Genomic DNA, 22,195 nt, shown 5'->3' on the forward strand with positions numbered 1-22,195 from the left:
TTGTAGCATTTGTTTTAGGTGGAAATGCATTATTTCTAACGTCAGTGTATTTTTATAAATAGATAAGACAGGCTAATGTATTTTAACAGTATACCTTTAGTTTCAATTCATTCTTTTGCTTTAATTTCACAATTTGAGATTTTTTTCTAGTGGTATACTTAAAAAAAACAAAACAAAAAACAACCAACCCCTATCTATCTATTTCTGACATGCTATAGTTGAGATGTGTTTGTATGCATGTATGTATAGATCATCCTTAAAACATTACTCTTCGCTCCTCTATTTTTAACTGCATTATGAATGCATAAAACCTGCACTGCAGTTAAATTAAGGAATCAGCAAGCTAAATGCTCAATTGAAACAGACGTTTACCCAGTCTCATGAGAGCTACTATTCAAAACAGCGTATGTGAAATAATCCTGACATTGGCTTTGAAAGCTTTTACTGACAGTTGCCAATATTGAAATGAAAACTTCAATGCATATCCTAGAAGCATCAAGCAAACTCTACTTTTCCAATACTGTACCACAATGCATAATATAGTGATTACTTTAGATATGGTAGAAATACACAATTGATATATGTCATTACTAAAAAAGGAGAGCAAAAACTATACAGGATAATATATTAAGAGCCAATATAGATTCCATGATTTTCTAAAAATCAGCTGTTCAAGGCATCTGTGGTTTTGCACAGACTGTACAGTTCACTAAAACAAGGTCTCCAAAATTAGACTATAAATTCTTCTGGGCAGGGATTATGCCTTCCTATGTAATTGTACAGAGCCTAGCATACTGATGCCCTAATTCTGACTTTGGAACTTCAGGCACTATTACACAAATACAATTAATAAAGCATCATCAAATAGTAACACCAATCATTTCATCCATTGAGGACATTCACAGTTTTACGTCCTTATCTTGCAAATACTTCCACATGTGAACGTCCTGCTTCTGTTATATACGATCTAGTTCACCAAAGAATGTCATACAAGATCTTAAATGAAAAGCTTGAGTCACACTGGTCCTTAATATTGTTGGGAAATGTATGTTCAGATACTAAGTAAGGAGTTATATACACATACTGAAAATGTTTTAAATTCTATATCAAGGCAGAGTTGATAATCAAGTTCTGTCCAACATGGGAAGTTTATTCACTGGTCTCTCTTTTGAAATGTAAATTAAGTATTGTCTCAGCCACAATGGGTCTCCCACCAGCCATCTAAACTGAATGCAGATGAAGGATTGTAAGAATTTCAGAAAGGAACTAACAGGTATAGAACCTGTTCTGGATATAAACTTCAAAGGTTTGCTGGACTATATCTGGGAAACAAAGAAGACACCATCATCATCCTGGACCTAGGAAGTAAACAGGCAGTGTGTTTACATTCATGAAAACAGGATAACAACCAGCCTTGGCTGGAAATGCTGCAGAAGACTTTGGGTGAGAAGACTTCTTTAGACAGGATGTTAACCTGTTAAAGTGTAGTCTCTAGAAAGCTTGTTATGATTTTGTTTTATATGTAGCCTTTTCTTTCCATTGTCCTTACTCACACGCTCTCGATTTTTTGGTAACAAACTTATCCTTGATTTCACTATAAGTATATCTAAGTGATATTAAGCTAGGTGCTGATCCTGAGCTCAGTCATACAAGTTGGTGTGTACACTGTTCGCTTGGGGACAGCAGACCTGGTATTTCTTTGAGTGTTCAGGGGATAAGGGGCTGGACGCTACAGGGAAACACAAAGGGACTTAGGGGCTAGGGTACATCTAGTGTTGACCTGCAAGGCAAAAATAAGGGCCACCATAGCCCAGAGGAGATTGTTTGTGTGGCTTATAGGTTGATGTTGTCAGGGAGCGGACTCTCAATTAAGCACAAACAAGTCTCCATCTTGCTGGGGGAAGGAGGGTAACAAGGTGACGCCCCCTGGGTACCCCAAGAACTGCCAGTCTTAGGCCTTGATCCTGCAAATACTTATGCATGTGAATAACTTTATGAACCTGCATAATCCTTTTGACTTCAATGGGACTACTCATGTGCAAAAGTACATGTACACGTTAGATAGATCAGTGACTAGTATATTTAAGTTTTCCATAGCTCTTTGCTTAAAAATTGATTTCATTGTGTTTATAACTGAGTAACTGACATTAACTGGGGACACCTTGCAGATTTAGTCATAATATCCACTACATACAAGTTTCAAGAGTCATTTATTTGAAAGGTGTTGTTCTGTTGTCTGGTATTTATTGAAAAGCTGTTTACAAACACATAACATGCCATGTATGAATGAATAGTGGAAACTGAAACCATCTTTAAACTTTTTTAACTCCATCATGTATTCATTTATAAGTTTGATTGTATCCTAAACAGGAGAGGATATTAAAAAAAAATATCCTTCCATGCAAATTTTTTAAAAACCCTTTGAATCAATCATTGGATAGGGCTTAGCGAATGTGAAATTCCATTTTTGAAGGCCACAAGATACCAGGCCACAAACACTGATATGGTATCATATAAGAACCATTTTTACATTATGAATCTGTTGGACTCTGGCCTGGGTTCCATCAGAACCAAACTGTTTCCACAAAATGTTTTCATTTCGACTAATCAGCAAATTTTGATGAAAAAGTGTTTGTAGGAATTTAAAAAAATATATAGATACTGTCACCAAACACTAAATCTGCATTCTGATCTGTGTGCATGCCAAGAACCCCTTTTGGATGACAGTGAGAAGGCAACAACCCTGTCGCTTTCAACCCGGAAGTAGGTTTTATAGCTGACAGGAGGAAAGTTTAATGCTTTCAGGGCTAAAAACTTAAATATGATCAGATCATATCAAATGTGACATATTTGGAGTGCTTTGTTACGCATTAGTGCACAAGAATATGGCAGAACAGTAAATGGGACTTGAAAGCTCCTTATCTCTGCAGTATGCCGCAGTTTACTGCAGTAGGGCAATACAGTGTGTTCAATGTGTTGTTGGTTTGGTGCAGTCATATGGGAGACTTGCCAAACATCACTGTAATAATTGACAATACTAGTTACAGAAAACAACCTCGCTATAATAAAGTGATTTCTTGAACAAAAGGCTGATATATGTATGTAAAACAAAATGTAATTATTGACCTAGATTTCCTTTAAAAAATGTAAATTCACTGGTCTAAATCAAAGTTAAATGTACAGGTCTTTTCCTTTATACATTTCCTATGCTTCACCCTTTCACTAGTCAGATTGTGTTAATGTTTCTTATGCTTACTGGCTCTGCATTGCAGTGGAACCAGATTCAATTTACCTAGAGTTTTCTGATGCAATGCAAATAAGGGTGTGTTTTTAATATACAAGTTTGCTATATAGAGATTTAGCCTCTGAAAAAAAATCCATTTTAAAAAAAAGTTTTGTAGATATTTTTATTATTTTCCTTCAGTACCAACTTTGAATTACTCTCCAGACCAGACCACAAACTAGTTGCAAAGAATTTTGGACAGCAAAATACCTTGTTCATTGAACAAATGGGAAGTAACCGAGGGTCAAATCCAGAGTAGGTATAAGGCCCAAACTCATAGTTTTCTACTGTGCTGAACAGTTTATTCACTAGCTGGTAGATATAAAATATCAAGGGTGAAATTTTAGCCCAGTTAAGTCAACGAGAATGTTGCCATTGAATTCAGTGGGGCCAGTATTTTACCCTGAACGTCTGAGTCAGTATTACTGCTGTACTTTTTTTTTTTTTTTTTTTTTTGAACAAACACATTCAAGCTGAGTGGAGAAACTCATTCTGTTTCATGGAGAATTTTGATATTTTGAAATTTAATTTTGTTCTGATTCAGAATGAAAAGCAAACATTTTGAAGTGCTCCACAAAAGGGAATGGGGCCCGAGTTCTGAGACAGTCTGCCTGGAGGATTGTTCCAAACTGTGGATTCTGGATGCTCTGGTGTTCCCAGCAGTCTGCCAGGTAAGCTGACAAAGAGCTGAGCATATGAGATGTTAGGAAACCTAGCAGGCTTCCAATGGAATCCCTTCTGGAGGGCAATGACCTGTTGGACTCCGGCCTGGGTTCCATCAGAACTTCATCAGAATCAAACTGTCTCCACAAAATGTTTTTATTTCAACTAATCAGCAAATTCCGATGAAAGCATTTCGTAGGAATTTTTTAAAAATGACTATCTATTCAACATATTGTTAGTGTGGATTAGCCTATTTGTACCCAATTAACCCCTTTGGTCTTGATATGTTTTTATTTTTGAATAAAAATTAGGGGTTTGGAATTATTGGTACCTTATAGGAATCAGTGTGGTAGGAAACAAGTAGGTTGTGGCAACTATTGAAAAGTGTACCTGAACTGTGGGATCTTGCAGCTGCAACGATTGGTGGAGAACCAGGAGAAGTGAGGTTGAGTGAAGAATATTTTAGTTATAAGCTCTTTGGGGCAATGATTGTCTCTTTGTTCATATGTTTGCAGAGCATAGTGGGACTAGGATCTCTACATACTTCTACAATACAGATAATGAAGAGGTGATGGTCAAACAAGGAAGAGGTAATTGAGAGAACAAGAGCACTGTGATTCAGCAGCCAGGGGCATCCAACTTGGCCTCTGTATACATCTGTCCAGTTACAGCCTCCCCCCAAAAAGCTGCAGCTGCATGGGGTACCTGGTGGGCATGAGGAGAAAGCCTCCTCCCACCCCACAGGAGAAACCTAAGAGGACTCAGCATGAAACACTGCATAATAAAAACCAGTCAACCTTCAAATAAAAAAAAACCCCTAAGTAGCTGCAATAATAGATTAGATTGATTAATGTTTGTCCAGCTATTTGAAGATCTAAAGCACTGCATGTGTTAAGCATTATTACAATTATTATAATGGAACAACTTAGTACGGTCCAAACTTGACATTGTCACCATAAGGATGGATGACTTCTTATCCTGTTGGTTTAATCTGCTCTAGTATTTTATCTGTTAATTAATACAGAGTAAACCTACTGAAACACTTTCTTCAGAAGCATTCAATTAAAACTTCATGTTATTCCTCAGAGTATAAGATATTTAAACTATCCAAACACATCCAAAGATATGCTTCTTTCCTACCCCTCATATTAACTGTAGGGATACCTTTCATTTGTATTTTATAGGTAGTGAACTGTGATTTTTTGGGGGGAGGTGTAGGTGGGAGAGGGAAGAAATCACCCAGAGCAGACAGGGGTTCTCACCACCTGCCTTATAACATTGGGTGCCTTAATGCTATGCTGATATGGCTCAGAACATTGACACCAGTAGCCAGCCAGTCAGAGGGGATCCAGTGTTTCACAGACAGCTTATAGCTGCCACTCAGTTTCTAGATGTCCTTCACTTCAAACCCACCTCTCTTTTAAGGGGTTGAAGATATTTTTTTCTTCTTTTGCTCGGCTTATGTTGATTCATGAATAGGGCCTTACCAAATTCACGGTTCACTTTGGTCATTTTGAAGGCCACAGGATCTTAAAATTGGTTAATTTCACAATTTCAGATCCAAAAGGGGATCGTGGTGTGTGTGTGTCCCAAAGCTGTTGTAGGGGGTTGCAGGATTGTCATATGCATTTCAGTGCTGCCTTCAGCTTAGCTCTGAAGGCAGCAGCTGCGGCGTTTCCTGCAGCTGGAGGAGGCTCCCAGAGGTAGAGGTAGGTCCTATCTCCCCAGTGCTGCTGGGAGCTCCCCACCCTCACTTCTGCCATGCCTATGGAGGTGGATCTGATCTCCCCGCATAACAACCGTGCAGGGGAAGGACAAGTCCTGTCCCTCCCCAGCCTGGCTGATTGAGAGGAGATCAGGTTTCATGGGGAAGGGCTTATTTCCTGGTCCGTGACATGTTTTTCACGGGCCATGAAATTGGTAGGGCCCTATTCATGAATAAATGTACTAGAGCAGGATGACTTTAATGTGCATAATAAAAAAAAAATATATGTGAATCCCAGCACTGGATCAGATTTTATATTTTACTTCTAAATTCATACTGAACTAAATGACATAACATGAAGAACCCTCATGTATAACTGTGACCCCAGGACTTCTTGGTGCCAACTATCAGATGGCACAAGGGTTATAAGGGATTCTCTGGGTCTGGTCTCTACACAATACTTCAAAGGGTGTTATGTAAGGTCTCCTGAAAGCTTGTGTCACACTGATCATCATAATCATTGTGAAACATATGTATGGATAATACGTAAAGAGTTATGTACACATACTGAAAATTATGTTCTTAAAGTCTGTGATTTGGGGCTGGTTACCAAAGGTGATAAGCATCTCCTGCCTGAAAGAAACTATCTACTTGTCTGACTAAATGTAACCTATTATATGGTGCACAATTGGCACCTATATAGAGTCTGAGCAAAACGCTTATCAAGTGATTGCAAGGTCTCCTGGGGAGAAACCAGATAAGAAAATAATAATAAAAAAAACCAAACGAACAAGGAGCAAGGGATATCCTACTTACAAATTAAGACAATTGATGGTTGCAACTACATATGGGGGTGTAGAGGTAAACAAAGGCATCCTTTACCTAGACGGGAATCTTCCAGTTGGCTTGTCTTATGAAGAGAGGATCACTGACTGCCTAGCTATTAAATGCTGGGAAAGAAATTTTGGGTGAGCTACCCTTTAGGAGACAGGAGAATGTTGTGTTAATTGTGTTTAGGCTCTAGAAAACATGTTGTAGTAGTTTGCGTGTAAACATTTGTTTCCATTAATTCTACTTCTACTTGTTTTCACTCAACAAATCTAACTGCTGTGAGTTGAGTGAAGCGATGATCCTGAGGTGAAACTGGTAAGCTGGTGTATAGTGTTCCTTTGGGAATATCAGATCTGTGAATTCTGTAAGTGCCCAGTGGATCAGGGGCTGGACGCTCCAAGGGGAGACTCAGATGGCTCAGGGGTTTGAGTGTGCCTACTATGTGCCTGCAGAGGGAGAGCAGAGCCCTTCCTCATGGGAAGGACAAGTGATATCAAGGTGGCTCAGAGCCCTAGGTACCCCCAGAAAGCGTCACAATAACCAAAGATAAGTTTGAAGCCTCTAAACAAAAAGTACAGCATTTTTTGGGGCTGCATTGAATTCTGCACCTCTGCAATGTGTAAGAAGTTTTGTTATTTATAAAAACAGCTATGCATCTAGACCAAAACATAAAAGGGTTTTTTTCTCCCTTCGAGTGGCTTCTAGAGTGGCAATGATTTATCATGCAGTAATTAATGTTTAATACCTGTACCTGGATAAAAGGAGTCTGTAATGCTCACTGGTTTCATTTGCACTTCGGATAATTGAACAACGGATCAAATACAGTAGAAATTGGCTCATTGACATTTCTGTAAATCGCACACCTGTAAATCAATATTAAGGGATTAATCCTGCTAGCGATCCCCTCAGGAGGAATGGAGGGCACAGTATGAAACAGAACAAGTGCAGATCCAATGAAAGAGCCAAGTCTGGAGATACCCATACAGAGGATGCAAATCCTCTTGTAAACCATGAAATACAGATGGATGGGGACTCGCTGTGTCCCAGTACAATAGGAGATGGGATTGAGCGGGGAGTTGAGCCAATTCCCTCCTCTGTAGGGGACAGAAAATATCCAAGAAGGAGCTACTGCTGCTGCAGATCAACAGCACAACCAGGAAAAGGAAAGGATCCCTTCTAGCAGGGTCCTAGCACAACTCCCTTCCACACAGCTTGGCTGCTTGGGCCATGAACAGCAATAAGGATTTGGCCCTAAAAGAGAAAATAAAAGTCTGCAGCTGAACACAGAACAGCTTAGTGAGGTGTGGGATCAGAGCACGCGAATGTAACATCTTCCTCATTGTGGAGTAATGAGGAAATGTGATTAAGCCCCAACCCCCCCACCCCAGCACAGATGGACTTTTGCTTGTGACTGTCAGGGTTGCCAACTGCCATTCATCTCACATGAGACACATTTGGCAGCCCTGTCATACCTGCCCACAGCCCAGCTGAGATATCATGCATTCAGTTGGGTTTCAGGCAGGAAGAGACAGCCCATCCCCCAGACTGTCAGGGGCTAGTATGGGGCAGGTTACAGGCAGTCAGGCAATCTCTTTACCTCACCCCTGTGTTCCCTTTGCTGGTGCCAAGCTAGAGTGAAACTTCCCAGGCAAGAGGCTGAGCTGGCATGGACAGCAGCTGATAAAGTGAAGTGAGCAACTGGCTGAGACAGAATTAGGATGACCAGACAGCAACTGTGAAAAATCGGGACAGGGGTTGGGGGGGTAATAAGCACCTATAGACAAAGCCCCAAATATCAGGACTGTCCCTATAAAATCGGGACATCTGTCACCCTAGACAGAATGCAGATAAGTTGTTGGGGCGGGGGATAGAAGAGGACAAGACAAGCGGTCAGTTCTACGAAGGCTATTAGAGAAAGGAGGAGAAGAAAAGCTACCCTAGGTTCCCCCACACCAAGCATCCCAGGCCCTCAACGCCTCCAACAACCATGTCTGCCAGGATCTCTCCCCACCTCCCTCCCGACAATCCTTCCAGATTCATTCCCACAAATGAGGAATGCAAGGAATAGGCTCCTGCCTCCCCTACACCAGAGTAGCTGTGAGTGGAAGGATGAAGGGTTAATATAGGACTCCACCAGTGGCTTGTGAGGAGTATGCCACCTATACTAGCAGCACTTGAGCTCCCCCTCCTGCCCCCCCCCCCCCACCAGTTTACCTCTAGCAGAAAATTCTAACAATATAATCATACATTCAAACAAATCCTTTTACTGAAGATTTGGGTAAAATAATCTGAAAGCAGATTATAAAAAGGGGGGACCATTCAAATTCAAAACATCTGAATTTGTTTTGTTTTTTTTAAACAAGCACATGTGATGCCTGTTTCTGGTATGATGACAGTCCAAATCCTTAATGTTATATTATGTATTGTGAGGTGATATCGTCTCTGAAAATAATCTATACATGTTTAATTATACAGGTACTGGGATATTCAAAGGGATTTTACTATACTAAAGATGTTGGGTAAATATATAGCTGCCATGTACGCAGCTGCTTTTTAATGTCATTCTGAGCACAAATATCACCACAGTAAGCCACGCAAACACTTCCTTTTATAACCTTAAAAATGACATTTTCTTCTTCGATGTTTCTCTGATCTACCACAGATTTAAAGAATCCTGTAGGTTACATTTCCTCTAACCTTCTATCACATTGAAAGAAGCCTCAATTTAAATAAGACAGTTACATAACTGAAGTGTTTGTGCTCTATAAGTCATCTTGGTTTTCAACCTTCATTAAAAAACTAACACAGGGACATCCATGTAACACATTAGTATTTGCCTGCATTTAGAAAAAAGGCTTTTAGCAGAAGACACACTGAAGGCAATGAAGCATTAAAGGAATCTGTTGTGTAGGTCAGCTTCTTTTTAGAAAGACCTCCTCTTGAAAACAATGAAAAGATGCGGTCAAGTGGTTGAAGGCAGTAGGGAGTTAATATAAAATTGGGGAGATGATTCAACTACAGTACCATCTAGTGGTGAAAATCAGCAAATCCTTAGAAAAAGCTTGTAAAACTAGTCCAAGAGGGTGTTCTAAATAATATTTATGTTATAATTTGACATTATGAATTTTACTTTTTAGACTCCTGTCCAAATAAATCACCTGTTTTTTCATAGATAAATTTTAATAATTCAGTTCCCTCTTATACCACGTTTTTAAATTAAGAGGCAGAGAGCACATCAGTTGTAATTCAAAAGAACTGCAATATTATTCACAAATTACCACTGCTCTCTTATCTGTGCACATCTGATATATTATCAGTTTTAAAATGAACCTTTACTATATTATACTTTAAACAAAATAGCAATTTTAAAATACTGTGCTGATTTTGTTTTTCCATAGTACCAATATTCTATGTAACATCACATTTCTTATAAAATCATCCTATGCATATGCAATGTAATTTAAAGCTAATTACAAGATTAATGAAGTTCTATAGACTTCAATAGAAAAAAATTGTATTCTTGCCATAGAGGGCTTCAAAAATCTCTATAGAAAAGAGACCATTCTCTATTAAAATATATAGGTTTCAGAGATATTTCTATAGAATCCCATTATATTTTTCTTGAACTCTATTGGTTTACTTCCTATTGAATTCTATAGGATATTTTCATTAAGGCAGGCCCAAAGAGTACAATTCAACAGAAGTAAAATGGTTTTTTTTTTTCTTCCAGGAGTTTGGCATCTGACTTTCTGTAGTGTGCTAATAATATAAAATAAAAATAAAATATGAGAGAGAGCGCTACTACATGCTACTTGCAATTGATTGTATTCAGATACCATGAACTCAAATCGCATACAATTTTGACTGTAGCACACTTTCTTATTATTGCTTGGGACTACTCTATGTATTACACTCTAAACAGCTGATGCTTTTCACTGACACATCCTTTGTTCTACTCTCTGAAAAAAAGCCGTTACTTGAAAGTAAATAAAAGAAGACTGAAGTAATGCAACGCAGCTACTGCAGGTTTCAGGCAAATCATATTCAGAAATCTCTTTGAGAAGAAAAATACAAAGAGAAAAAATGATCTGAAAAAAACCAACAACAACAGGGAGAGTTGTGGGGAGACTAAATAATAGAGAAATTATCTAACAAACAGATCTAGGGTAGCTCTATATTACTTCATATTACTTGCCACCAACATTAAGCAATTTGTACAAGATTTTAAAATAAAACCAAGTACCGTGATAGATAAAGAATGATAAGACTTGTGAGTCAGCAAATATTCATCGAGTAAAAATTAGGAGACAGGTTTAAAAATTATTAAATCCAGTGAAGAGGAAACTCAAATTATTTTCATCTTGGGCACTAGGTATTATTAGCAAAAGCTGATAAACCATGGCTACCACTGAAACCTTTTCTGAGCTGAACACTTACTCTGATTGCCTTTAAATGTATCTGCAGATGACTACTTTGGATTAATAAATCATACTAGTTTTCTTCTTTAGCAACATACATTAAAAAAAAAAAACTTTTGATGACAAAATATACATCTCTATCACTTTGTGGGGCTGAGGGCTTTGAGCAGCCCACTCACAACTGATTGAATAACATCCAAAAGAGAGAGTAGAATATCAGAGCTGAAAACTGGCAGCAGAATTTTTCCTTAACTCTTGATAAAGCTAAGGACATTTCAATATTACACCAAAAAAAAGAAAACCCTTAGTTATCACCATATTGGTATGTCTTGCTGCTTAATTAGCTCAAAGGAGGATGATTTAAAATGTATTATATACCCATGTTGCTCAATGGAAAAACATATAATATGGTTTATTAATCTGAAGTAGGCAACTGGAGATGCATCAAAGGCAATCAAATGTAATTGTTCACATTAGCAAAGGATTATTAATACCACTCAATGTGCCTGCTGAAATTTAGAAGTTATTTTCCTATTCCTCACTAAATTGATCATTTAGTAACTAGTTGCACCATTTTGAGTCAAGGAAAAATTGGTGGGATTCATGATTCCTATTTTTATCTCTTCTAATCTCAGTGAGAGCAATAGTATGGGAGTGCAATACAGATGGAACTAAAACACCACTGAAAAAGAGCAGACAAGTAAAAGGAGTAGTATTGAGAAAGCTTCCATATCCCTGTGCACAATTGAGGAGTCTTGGCACTAGTAAATCAGTTCCTAGCAGGCCAACCTGGAGTGTTTAGGTAGCTCCAGTTGCTAAAATTCCAGTCTGAAGGGTATGGAGGGATATGGTCTGCTCTTCGATTTACTCCTGAAACTGTGCTCTGGTGAGTTCTATTACAATTCTGTAATCTTATCCCAGGGTACCTCAGAGAATGGGTAGCATGCAGAATATAATCTAAAAAAGAATAATGAAAAGGGTAACTCCAAAATCTCTTTAAATATAAAGTATATATTGTGAAATATATAGTGGTATAATCAGTCTCGGTTACACTAAATCAGAAAAGATTTTAACCAGGTTTATACTGAAAAGGTCAGTGGACACAGAGGATGTAATGCTTCTATGACTTCGGAAAGGAGCATGGCAAGTTATACAGTCTGACATACTCCTCAAACAGTTCGCTTATGTTTTCTGCCTTGGGGTCTGTGCATCCAGATGCCCCAGTTCCTCTTCAAGCTTATTGACAATCCAGAGTAGATGGCTCTTCCCCCATCAGAGTTCCCTGATATTTTTCTGCCAGTTGCTCTCATATATAATGATGAGGGGAGGGCTGTAGTTGCCAACACACGCCAAGTTTCCCTGTGGAGCAGTGTCTGAGTTCCCACCATAGAGTCTCAAATTCAAGGTTCTGTTACCTGACACACACAACTCAGCCTGGGATGCACCCAACTCCTGCTCCCACAAGCATTTTGCCATACGAGTCTGAGGGCTGCTAGGTTGGGCAAAAACCTCCACTCTAGTCTCATCAGCCACACAAACCTTGTCCGGCAGCTCTCTCTTATCCACTCTTGGAGCAGTCTGTGGGGTAGCTGTAGCAGCTGCTGCTACTACTGCTGTATCTGCCTTGTACAACACCTCTGTGGGTATATTGCTCTATGGGTCAAATCCTTCCCCAATATCCCTGGGCTGGGACTGATTCCCTTTCCTCTCCTGCTGCACTTCAGGTGCCTGGGGCTCACACACTACTGTTAATAGATTATACATGCTTCTTCCCCACTTTGATTCTATCCTGGAGACCATTCCTATTCATTCACAGTGACATCACTCGCTTCAGAGGTCCCGATCATCAAAAGGCTTGCCTTTAATGTGTGTCTCACCGTCCCACATCTTCAGCCCTCCTCTGAAGTATCCTTCTGTCACAGGCTGACATGCCTTACATGCAGTTTTTAAGAGGATAGTCTCTTAGGAGGGGACTGCAGTCTCCCCCTTTGACTAAAAGAGAATGCCACGTAGTTGCATTCCATTCATGGGCAATCTCTCAATGTGCCCAGGTTTGATGCATTGGAAACATACCACCATGATTTCCTGGCAAGGCCCAGGGAAACATCCCTACGTTGCAGGAGTGATTGGGGGTAACCCTTCTGAAACCCTATGTCTGGGGCTGCCCAGGACCGACTCTCCTTGACAGCCTCCCCACAGTCTCAGGACAGGGCTTTTCTTCTTCTTCTTGCCTTTTGCAGTGACACACTCTTCATCTGGCACACTGCTTAGCTCCCTCAGCTTCCAAGTAGGCCTCTACTTTCTCACCAACAGAGGATGGTCAAAAAATACCTTTCCTAAGTTTTGGGCTCTCACATGTAGGACCAGCAAGAATTGTTCCAGGACTACCACTCTCTCCAAAGAGCTGGGCACAATGAATGTGTAGTGAGATCCTGCTGGGCTACTAGATGTTGGTATGCTCGCCATGGAAATGGTTCAACCCAGAACTGGTGGTGATGTGTCTCTGGAATCAGTGTGTCTAAAATGGCAGCTTTTACCTCAGCATATGAGCCAGACTGCTTGCTGCTCAAGGCTCAGTACACTGCCTGAGCCTCTCCCATCCAAAATAGTTCCACCCAAGTCAACCCCTTCCAGCTGGCAGCACTGGTCGCTCACTCAAAGAGGAGGAGAAAGGCCTCAGAGTCATCTTCTGGTCCCAACTTTGACTATCCTGGACTAGGCATGAGCTACCCTTTCCAGGTTCACTAAGACTCCCAAGAGTTCACTTCACCACTAGGTTTTTCAGAAAACTCTCCTGTTCCTGGTGTTGTGCCACTGCTATTGATTAGCAAGCTGCGCCTCCTGCTGCTCCTGTTGACTCTGTAGGAGAAGCAACAATGTCTGCTGCTGCAGTTCTATCAGCAGATGGACAATGTCCTCCATCCCTTCCCTTTGTCTTTTCCCTAAAAAAATAAGGAGGAAGAAGCCATCTGATAAATCCAACCATTAATCGCTTCTGCCTGGTCTTTTCTGTAGTTGCTTCAATTTCTCCTCATGTAGGCTGCTGGCCTGTCTCCCCAGTCCAGGAAGGACTAACACCATATCCAAAAGTCTGTTCAACCCTTTCCTTCAGGAAACAGTTTTATTCTTCATATACAAAATTCACAAAACAGTTACTCCTCTGACCAAATCAAGCTGCAGGGGCCTAGAAGCCTTTCCTCTGGATCTCTCCCCCATACCAACTTTTTCTTTCTATAACTCTCCTCTTCAATTGATCTCTCTCAGAACTTCACAGGAATCACCTGCCCTTTCCCAGCTGGGTCTTATAATTGAAAAGGGCTGGCTCTTAAAAGGGGCAAACCACCGTGGTACAAAGACCCAGTCCTTCTTGAGTGATGCTAAGTAGGACCATGTGGAGGACAGACACTCCATTTCACAAGGGATTTAGAGACTTCAAAATGTGTTAATTCCAGTTTGGAATAAAATCAGAAAATTGGTAATCCTTTACAAAAGAAAATTCAGAAAAATATTCATTTCAGACCAACTGAAATGTTTTGCTTTGATTGATATTTCTTAGAAAATTATATTATAATTAAAAACAAAGTTTCAAAATGAAAAGTCTTTTCAAAATGAAAACATTTATTCAGAAAATGTTGAAATGGGATGTTTCAACGTTGTCAACACTTTTCTGGCTTTTCTCAAACAAAGTTTTCGTGAAGATTTCACGAAGTGTTTTGATTTCAACCATATTTTCAATCACTTTTCGATGGAAAATAGTGCCAAAGTTTTTCTGATCAGCTTTTTTTACCTGTGTGGTTCAACTCCTGAAACCAAAGAGAGTTGAGGATACCAAACACTTCACAGGATCAGAAACAGTAGGTCCATTTGGATGTCAGATTACATTAGATCTGAAATAATGTTTCATCTGATAAATACAATAAGCTTATAGTGTAGCAGCAGTTATGACGTTGTGCCCAGGATACCCAGAACTGTGAGCCGTTGAGTTACTACTCTGCCTTAAAAAGAGTGAAGCTTTGCTTCTGCTAAATTCTGTGTCAGTTTCCTGACACACCAGCTTATCTGCCTGGCCAGCAAACTCTTCAAGACTCTGACAGTCTAAACCTTGCCTTGCAAGTAACAAATGAGTAAACCCCATTTCCTGAGTTCCCCAGAGTCATCTCCCTGCAGCATCCAGTCCCTCTCACTGGATATACACAGAAATTATATTCTTTGCCTCCAAAGAGACAGAGCACACATCCGCCTGTTAAGTTAGCTGAAAACCTACATTTCACTTTAATACACAGCACTGGGATGGTTTTGTTATAAAACAAGAAGAAGAGAGATTCAAGTGATACTAAGCAAGAGCATAGTTACAAACAAAACAAAAACCACTTTCTAGCAACTAAAACTTAATTTTAGCAAGTTACAACCTTAGCCTTCTTACTTTTCATACTTGCATCAAATTACCAGAATCCCTCGCCCTCCAGACTAGGGGATCTAACTTTCACAGCTTCAAAGGGTGCTTTATCCTATGTCCCCTCAGTGATAGGAGAGTAAAAAGACCTTTTATTTGCCTATCATCCAGTCTATTATCTCTGCCTCAAGAGCCAGGGAGGGGTGCAGATTCTGTCTTCTGGACTTAAATTATCCCCCCAGCTTGTTTAGCTTGATGGCCACGTTTACCTTATACGTAATTGCACTTTCATTGTCCTCTGTCCCTAGCCAAGCCAGTCAGACAGGTAAATGCACATTCCTTTTTCTAGGGCAGGCTGGGTTTATGCACTGCATCTCAAAACACGTTTTAAGAACATATTTCCAGAGCACATGTATAACTTGTACACAACCTATTCACACATCACACGATTTTTGGGACTAGCATGTCAGCAGTTTACATATGATACCTTATACAACACCTTTGAGACACATATTAGGACAACAATATGTTGGGGGCAATGAGTGTCAAGTTTGGTGTGAGCTATAGTATGGGGGGGCCCTCTGCCAGTTGGCACTGAGGGACTTCCACAGTCACAGCATTGTATCTTGCAGGTAAAAAATTTTAGAAGTACAGTAATGCTCCCACACCATTTAGAACTATTAATAAACTATCCCTCAGTCATAACTTCGCAAGCAGGCTGGCTAACCTAGTGAGGAGGGCTTTAAATTAGGTTCACCAGAGGAAGGAGACCAAAGCCCTGAGGTAAGTGGAGAAATGGGATACTGGGAGGAAGCACGAGCAGGAGAGTGCAAGAGGGGAGGACTCCTGTCTCAGACTGAGAAAGCGGGACAATCAGCGAGTTATCTAAAGTGCCTATACACAAATACAAGAAGCCTGGGAAACAAGCAAGGAGAACTGGAAGTCCCGGTACAGTCAAGGAACTATGATGTCATTGGAATAACAGAGACTTGGTGGGATAACTCACATGACTGGAGTACTGTCATGGATGGCTATAAACTGTTCAGGAAGGACAGGCAGGGTGGGGGAGTTGCATTGTATGTAAGAGAAGAGTATGACTGCTCAGAGCTCCAGTATGAAACTGCAGAAAAACCTGAGAGTCTCTGGATTAAGTTTAGAAGCGTGAGCAACAAGGGTGATGTCGTGGTGGGAGTCTGCAATAGACCACCAGACCAGGGGGATGAGGTGCACGAGGCTTTCTTCCGGCAACTAGCAGAAGTTACTAGATCGCAGGCCCTGGTTCTCATGGGAGACTTTAATCACCCTGATATCTGCTGGGAGAGCAATACACCGGTGCACAGACAATCCAGGAAGTTTTTGGAAAGTGTAGGGACAATTTCCTGGTGCAAGTGCTGGAGGAACCAACTAGGGGCAGAGCTCTTCTAGACCTGCTGCTCACAAACCGGGAAGAATTAGTAGGGGAAGCAAAAGTGGATGGGAACCTGGGAGGCAGTGACCATGAGATGGTTGAGTTCAGGATCCTGACACAAGGAAGAAAGGAGAGCAGCAGAATACGGACCCTGGACTTCAGAAAAGCAGACTTTGACTCCCTCAGGGAACTGATGGGCAGGATCCCCTGGGAGAACAACATGAGGGGGAAAGGAGTCCAGGAGACCTGGCTGTATTTTAAAGAATCCTTATTGAGGTTGCAGGAAAAAACCATCCCAATGTGTAGAAAGAACAGTAAATATGGCAGGCGACCGGCCTGGCTTAACAGTGAAATCCTTGCTGAACTTAAACGCAAAAAAGAAGCTTACAAGAAGTGGAAGATTGGACAAATGACCAGGGAGGAGTATAAAAATATTGCTCAGGCATGCAGGAGTGAAATCAGGAAGGCCAAATCACACTTGGAGTTGCAGCTAGCAAGAGATGTTAAGAGTAACAAGAAGGGTTTCTTCAGGTATGTTAGCAACAAGAAGAAAGTCAAGGAAAGTGTGGGCCCCTTACTGAATGAGGGAGGCAACCTAGTGATGGAGGATGTGGAAAAAGCTAATGTACTCAATGATTTTTTTGCCTCTGTCTTCACGAACAAGGTCAGCTCCCGGACTGCTGCACTGGGCAGCGCAGTATGGGGAGAAGGTGACTAGCCCTCTGTGGAGAAAGAAGTGGTTAGGGACTATTTAGAAAAACTGGACGAGCACAAATCCATGGGGCCGGATGCGCTGCATCCGAGGGTGCTAAAGGAGTTGGCGGATGTGATTGCAGAGCCATTGGCCATTATCTTTGAAAACTCATGGTGATCAGGGGAGGTCCCGGATGACTGGAAAAAGGCTAATGTAGTGCCCATCTTTAAAAAAGGGAAGGAGGATCCGGGGAACTACAGGCCAGTCAGCCTCACCTCAGTCCCTGGAAAAATCATGGAGCAGGTCCTCAAGGAATCAATTCTGAAGCACTTAGAGGAGAGGAAAGTGATCAGGAACAGTCAGCATGGATTCACAAAGGGCAAGTCATGCCTGACAAACTTAATTGCCTTCTATGAGAAGATAACTGGGTCTGTGGATGAGGGGAAAGCAGTGGATGTGTTATTCCTTGACTTTAGCAAAGCTTTCGATATGGTCTCCCACAGTATTCTTGCCAGCAAGTTAAAGAAGTATGGATTGGATGAATGGACTAAAGGGTGGATAGAAAGCTGGCTAGATCCTCGGGCTCAATGAGTAGTGATCAACGTCTCTGTAGCAGGGTGGTTACCCCGCTCCTGCCTCAGGGGGTTTAAAACAGCCCTGGCAGAGGGCTGGGGCAAAGGGAAAAGCTACTGGGCTGATTGGGGAAGTAGCCACAGCTGGGCCATGCCCCAATCAGGCCCCAGCTGGCCTGTATAAGAAGGCTGGGAGCCAAGAGCTCAGTAGTCTCTCTCTGCGTTCAGGTAGAGAAGGGCCTTGCTGCTGGGAGCTAGACCTAGGGTACCTGTAGTGGAGCAGGGCTGGGGAAAGGCTGAGGAGCTGGGGAGCTCCAGCCTGGATAGCCCCAGGCTGCAGCCTAGTAGGAGGCCAAGGGGTACTGGGGGTTGCAGAGGGCAGCCCAGGGCTAGGCCAAGGCAGCAGGTCCAAACCCAACCTTGCCTGTGATGAGTGGCCTATACTGCAGTCTGCCCCAGGGAACGGGGGCTAGTTGGTGACTGGCAGTGGCCTTGTTCTGAGGCGAGGTAGGGATAGTGGGTGGGGGTTCCCGGGGGAGGGGAGACCCTAGTACTGAGGGGTGTACTGCCAGGGGGCAGCACTCCAGATACAAGGGCACCGGGGTCCGGGAGGGACATGGGGCCAGAGGACAGGTAGATCACCAGCCTGCAGGGGGCGCTCCAGGATGCTGGAAGAGCTAATTCCCGAGATGACCAGCAGGAGGCGCTGCAGGGGTGAGTCTGCTCCTCTACAGACTCCATGTCTAGTTGGCAGCTGGTTTCAAGTGGAGTGCCCCAGGGGTCAGTCCTGGGGCCAGTTTTGTTAAATATCTTCATTAATGATCTGGAGGATGGCGTGGACTGCACTCTCAGCAAGTTTGCAGATGACACTAAACTGGGAGGAGTGATAGATACGCTGGAGGGTAGGGACAGGATACAGAGGGACCTAGACAAATTAGGGGATTGGGCCAAAAGAAACCTGATGAGGTTCAACAAGGACAAGTGCAGAGTCCTGCACTTAGTGCATGGGATTCTTCCGTCCTGTTACAGACTAGGGACCGAATGGCTAGGAAGTAGTTCTGCAGAAAAGGACCTAGGGGTTACAGTGGACGAGAAGCTGGATATGAGTCAACAGTGTGCCCTTGTTGCCAAGAAGGCTCACGGCATTCTGGGCTGTATAAGTAGGGGCATTGCCAGCAGATCGAGGGACGTGATCGTTCCCCTCTATTCGACATTGGTGAGGCCTCATCTGGAGTACTGTGTCCAGTTTTGGGCCCCACACTACAAGAAGGATGTGGAAAAATTGGAAAGAGTCCAGTGGAGGGCAACTAAAATGATTAGGGAGCTAGAGCACATGACTTATGAGGAGAAGCTGAGGGAACTGGGATTGTTTAGTCTGCAGAAGAGAAGAATGAGGGGGGATTTGATAGCTGCTTTCAACTACCTGAAGGGGGGTTCCAAAGAGGATGGAGCTCGGCTGTTCTCAGTGGTGGCAGATGACAGAACAAGGAGCAATGGTCTCAAGTTGCAGTGGGAGAGGCTTAGGTTGGATATTAGGAAACACTATTTCACTAGGAGGGTGGTGAAGCACTGGAATGCGTTACCTAGGGAGGTGGAATCTCCTTCCTTTGAGGTTTTTAAGGTCAGGCTTGACAAAGCCCTGGCTGGGATGATTTAGTTGGGGATTGATCCTGCTTTGAGCAGGGGGTTGGACTAGATGACCTCCTGAGGTCCCTTCCACCCCTGATATTCTATGATATAATTTTCTGTAATTAAATATTAGGTGCATGTTAAAATCCTCTAGTCTTCAGTGTGTTACTAACTAACCACCTGGATTTCATTAACAAAGATATTTGTGTCTCATGGTGTAACACAAAGGATAACCTTTAAGTTTAAAAAAAAGATTAAATATCATAAAATTGAGAGAATTTCAACAGAGTGTGGGTGTTGCTTTTCTTACCCATGCCTAGAATAGACCGATAAAATCTGGTTGCGAGGCATTTTGATGAAGAGCAAAATTCAATCTGCCTGATAACAAACAAGTTGTTCCCTCTGGCGAATGTGAAACACCCACTTAAATCTCTAAAATGAAAATGTAAAGCTGATATTACTGCAGTATGAATTAGGGAAAAGGTGACTTTGAATGTTCTTCATATAGAAAAGATTATAGCTCCAATTTCAACACTTTTTTGGTTCTGTATTACTTTTAAAATAAAATTAATTTTTCTATTGTGTGATTTTCTTTGAACACTCTTTCCTGCATACTAAAAGGAATCAGTAAAAATGTTACCAAAATGGAGGGTGACCATACGTCCCATTCTGGCCGGAACAGTCCCTTTTTTAAGTTCTGTCCCAGCCATCCTGACCATTTTTATTTTTATTTTTTTGGGTGCGCAAAAGTGGGCATTTGTCCCGTTTATGCTTTCCAACTTGATCAGTTGGCAAGAGCAAACGGGACAAATGCCCACTTTTGTCAAAAAAGTGGGGTGCGGCGGAATGTGCACAGGCTGGAGGGCAGCAAGCAGAGATGACAGCCTCACGCAGGAGGAAGGCAGGATTCCAGAGACAGCCTCATGCAAGGGGGAGGCAGGATTCCAGTGGTAGCTATGGGGGGGAGGGGGCTTGGGGATGTCCCGTTTTCCCTTTGGGAAATATGGTCACCCTACCAAAATGTTCTGATAAAGTAATAAGAGTAAAAGACTGTAAACTAAAAACTACAATTCCATTAGTATGTACTCTGGAAAAATCATCATTGCCCTAAGTTACCTTTTAATTAAAAACTGCAGTTTTAATAATAAGCTGAAATACAGACCATCAAATAGTGCTTAACTCTTAGGTGCAGGCTCTGAATGAAACAGCAATTATTTGCATTGAATAATACCTTTAGAAAGATTAATATTATTGCAGCACTGTATTATCAGAGAGAAATTCAAAGCAAACATTAAGTTAAAACTAAACTTAGTTTCATGTGTAAATAGTTCTCCAGATAGAATGAAATTTTCAGTTTAGGGAACGTTCAACGTACATTTACAGTATTTAGACATAGAATGCTCATGATAATATTGACAGAGATGAGAACATTCAAATCTTACACTTGACTGGCTTTGTCTTATGAAAACTATACGGATTCCATTTCCAGTGGACACACCCAACTCATTCTTTGTGAAAGCAGAATGGCTTCACATTTAGTATAATACAGAAAGGCCAGATCATCTAAGGAAATGCATTCTGACTAGCTAGTGAGGTGTTTTTTTTTAAACACACATTTCCTAAAACTATTGAATAGTGATGCTAAATAGCCACTGCTTTCCACTGCACAGGTGGTAACATTTCAGTGGTGGATGAAATGATCCCTATATAGCCTTTACCTATCTCACAGGGAATAAGAGACCTGTACACTGCAGACATTTAAGTACTTTGTGATCCTCAGATGAAAGGTGCTATGGAAGTTCAAATTATTATTATTAAAGATTTTATAAGACCACATTCAAACATGCAATCAGAGGCAATATCTCCCCCCTTCCCCCCCACACGGGATTATTTACCGTAGGTAGTTCAAGAATAATTTCCTGTCATTTACAAGAATCCCCTAGTGCATGTTGGATACTAAGTCAAGATTATCACATGTCATTTTGAATGAGCACATCTGGGTCCTACTACTGGTTTTGACATGCGCCAGTCAGCTTGATTGGGATCACTCTGCAACAGTAAGTCAGCTAGGTCAAAAGTTGAACACATTAATATTATTGACTTTTCTTCTCTTTTCTTGTCCCAGGTAACCCATTTCTTTGGGCATTGTATCTTCCATCCAGTAAGGACCAATTGTTTCAATTTGTCTCAGACCAGCAGCAAGGGAGGAAGAGGCATGACACAAAGTATAAAAGGGACGTGGCATTTACAAATAATACTAGGGCAAAGGAAAAACTGCAGAGTAGTAAATTATATCATTTTTTAAAAAAAATACTATCATATATACACCTCTACCTTGATATAACGCTGTCCTCGGGAGCCAAAAAAATCTTACCGCGTTATAGGTGAAACCGCGTTATATTGAACTTGCTTTGATCTGCCGGAGTGCGCAGCCCCGCCCGCCCGGAGCACTGCTTTACCACGTTATATCAGAATTCGTGTTATAGCGGGTCGTGTTATATCGGGGTAGAGGTGTATGTTATGAACTAAAACAGGACAATGATCTGCAATTTTAGTTTTTCATAATGCACTATGGACGGTCAACCCTTTCTGATGCTAA

General features: G+C 41.5%; 1 protein-coding gene across 4 annotated transcripts in view; it reads right to left on the bottom strand.

Annotated features, from left to right (window-relative positions):
• The window catches only part of TRPM3 (transient receptor potential cation channel subfamily M member 3), a 621,784-nt gene that overhangs the window by 474,832 nt on the left and 124,757 nt on the right, over positions 1-22,195 (bottom strand). The gene's annotated exons all lie outside the window — the stretch shown is intronic.

Source organism: Emys orbicularis, chromosome 6 (genome assembly GCF_028017835.1).
Source record: "Emys orbicularis isolate rEmyOrb1 chromosome 6, rEmyOrb1.hap1, whole genome shotgun sequence".
NCBI lineage: Eukaryota > Metazoa > Chordata > Testudines > Emydidae > Emys > Emys orbicularis.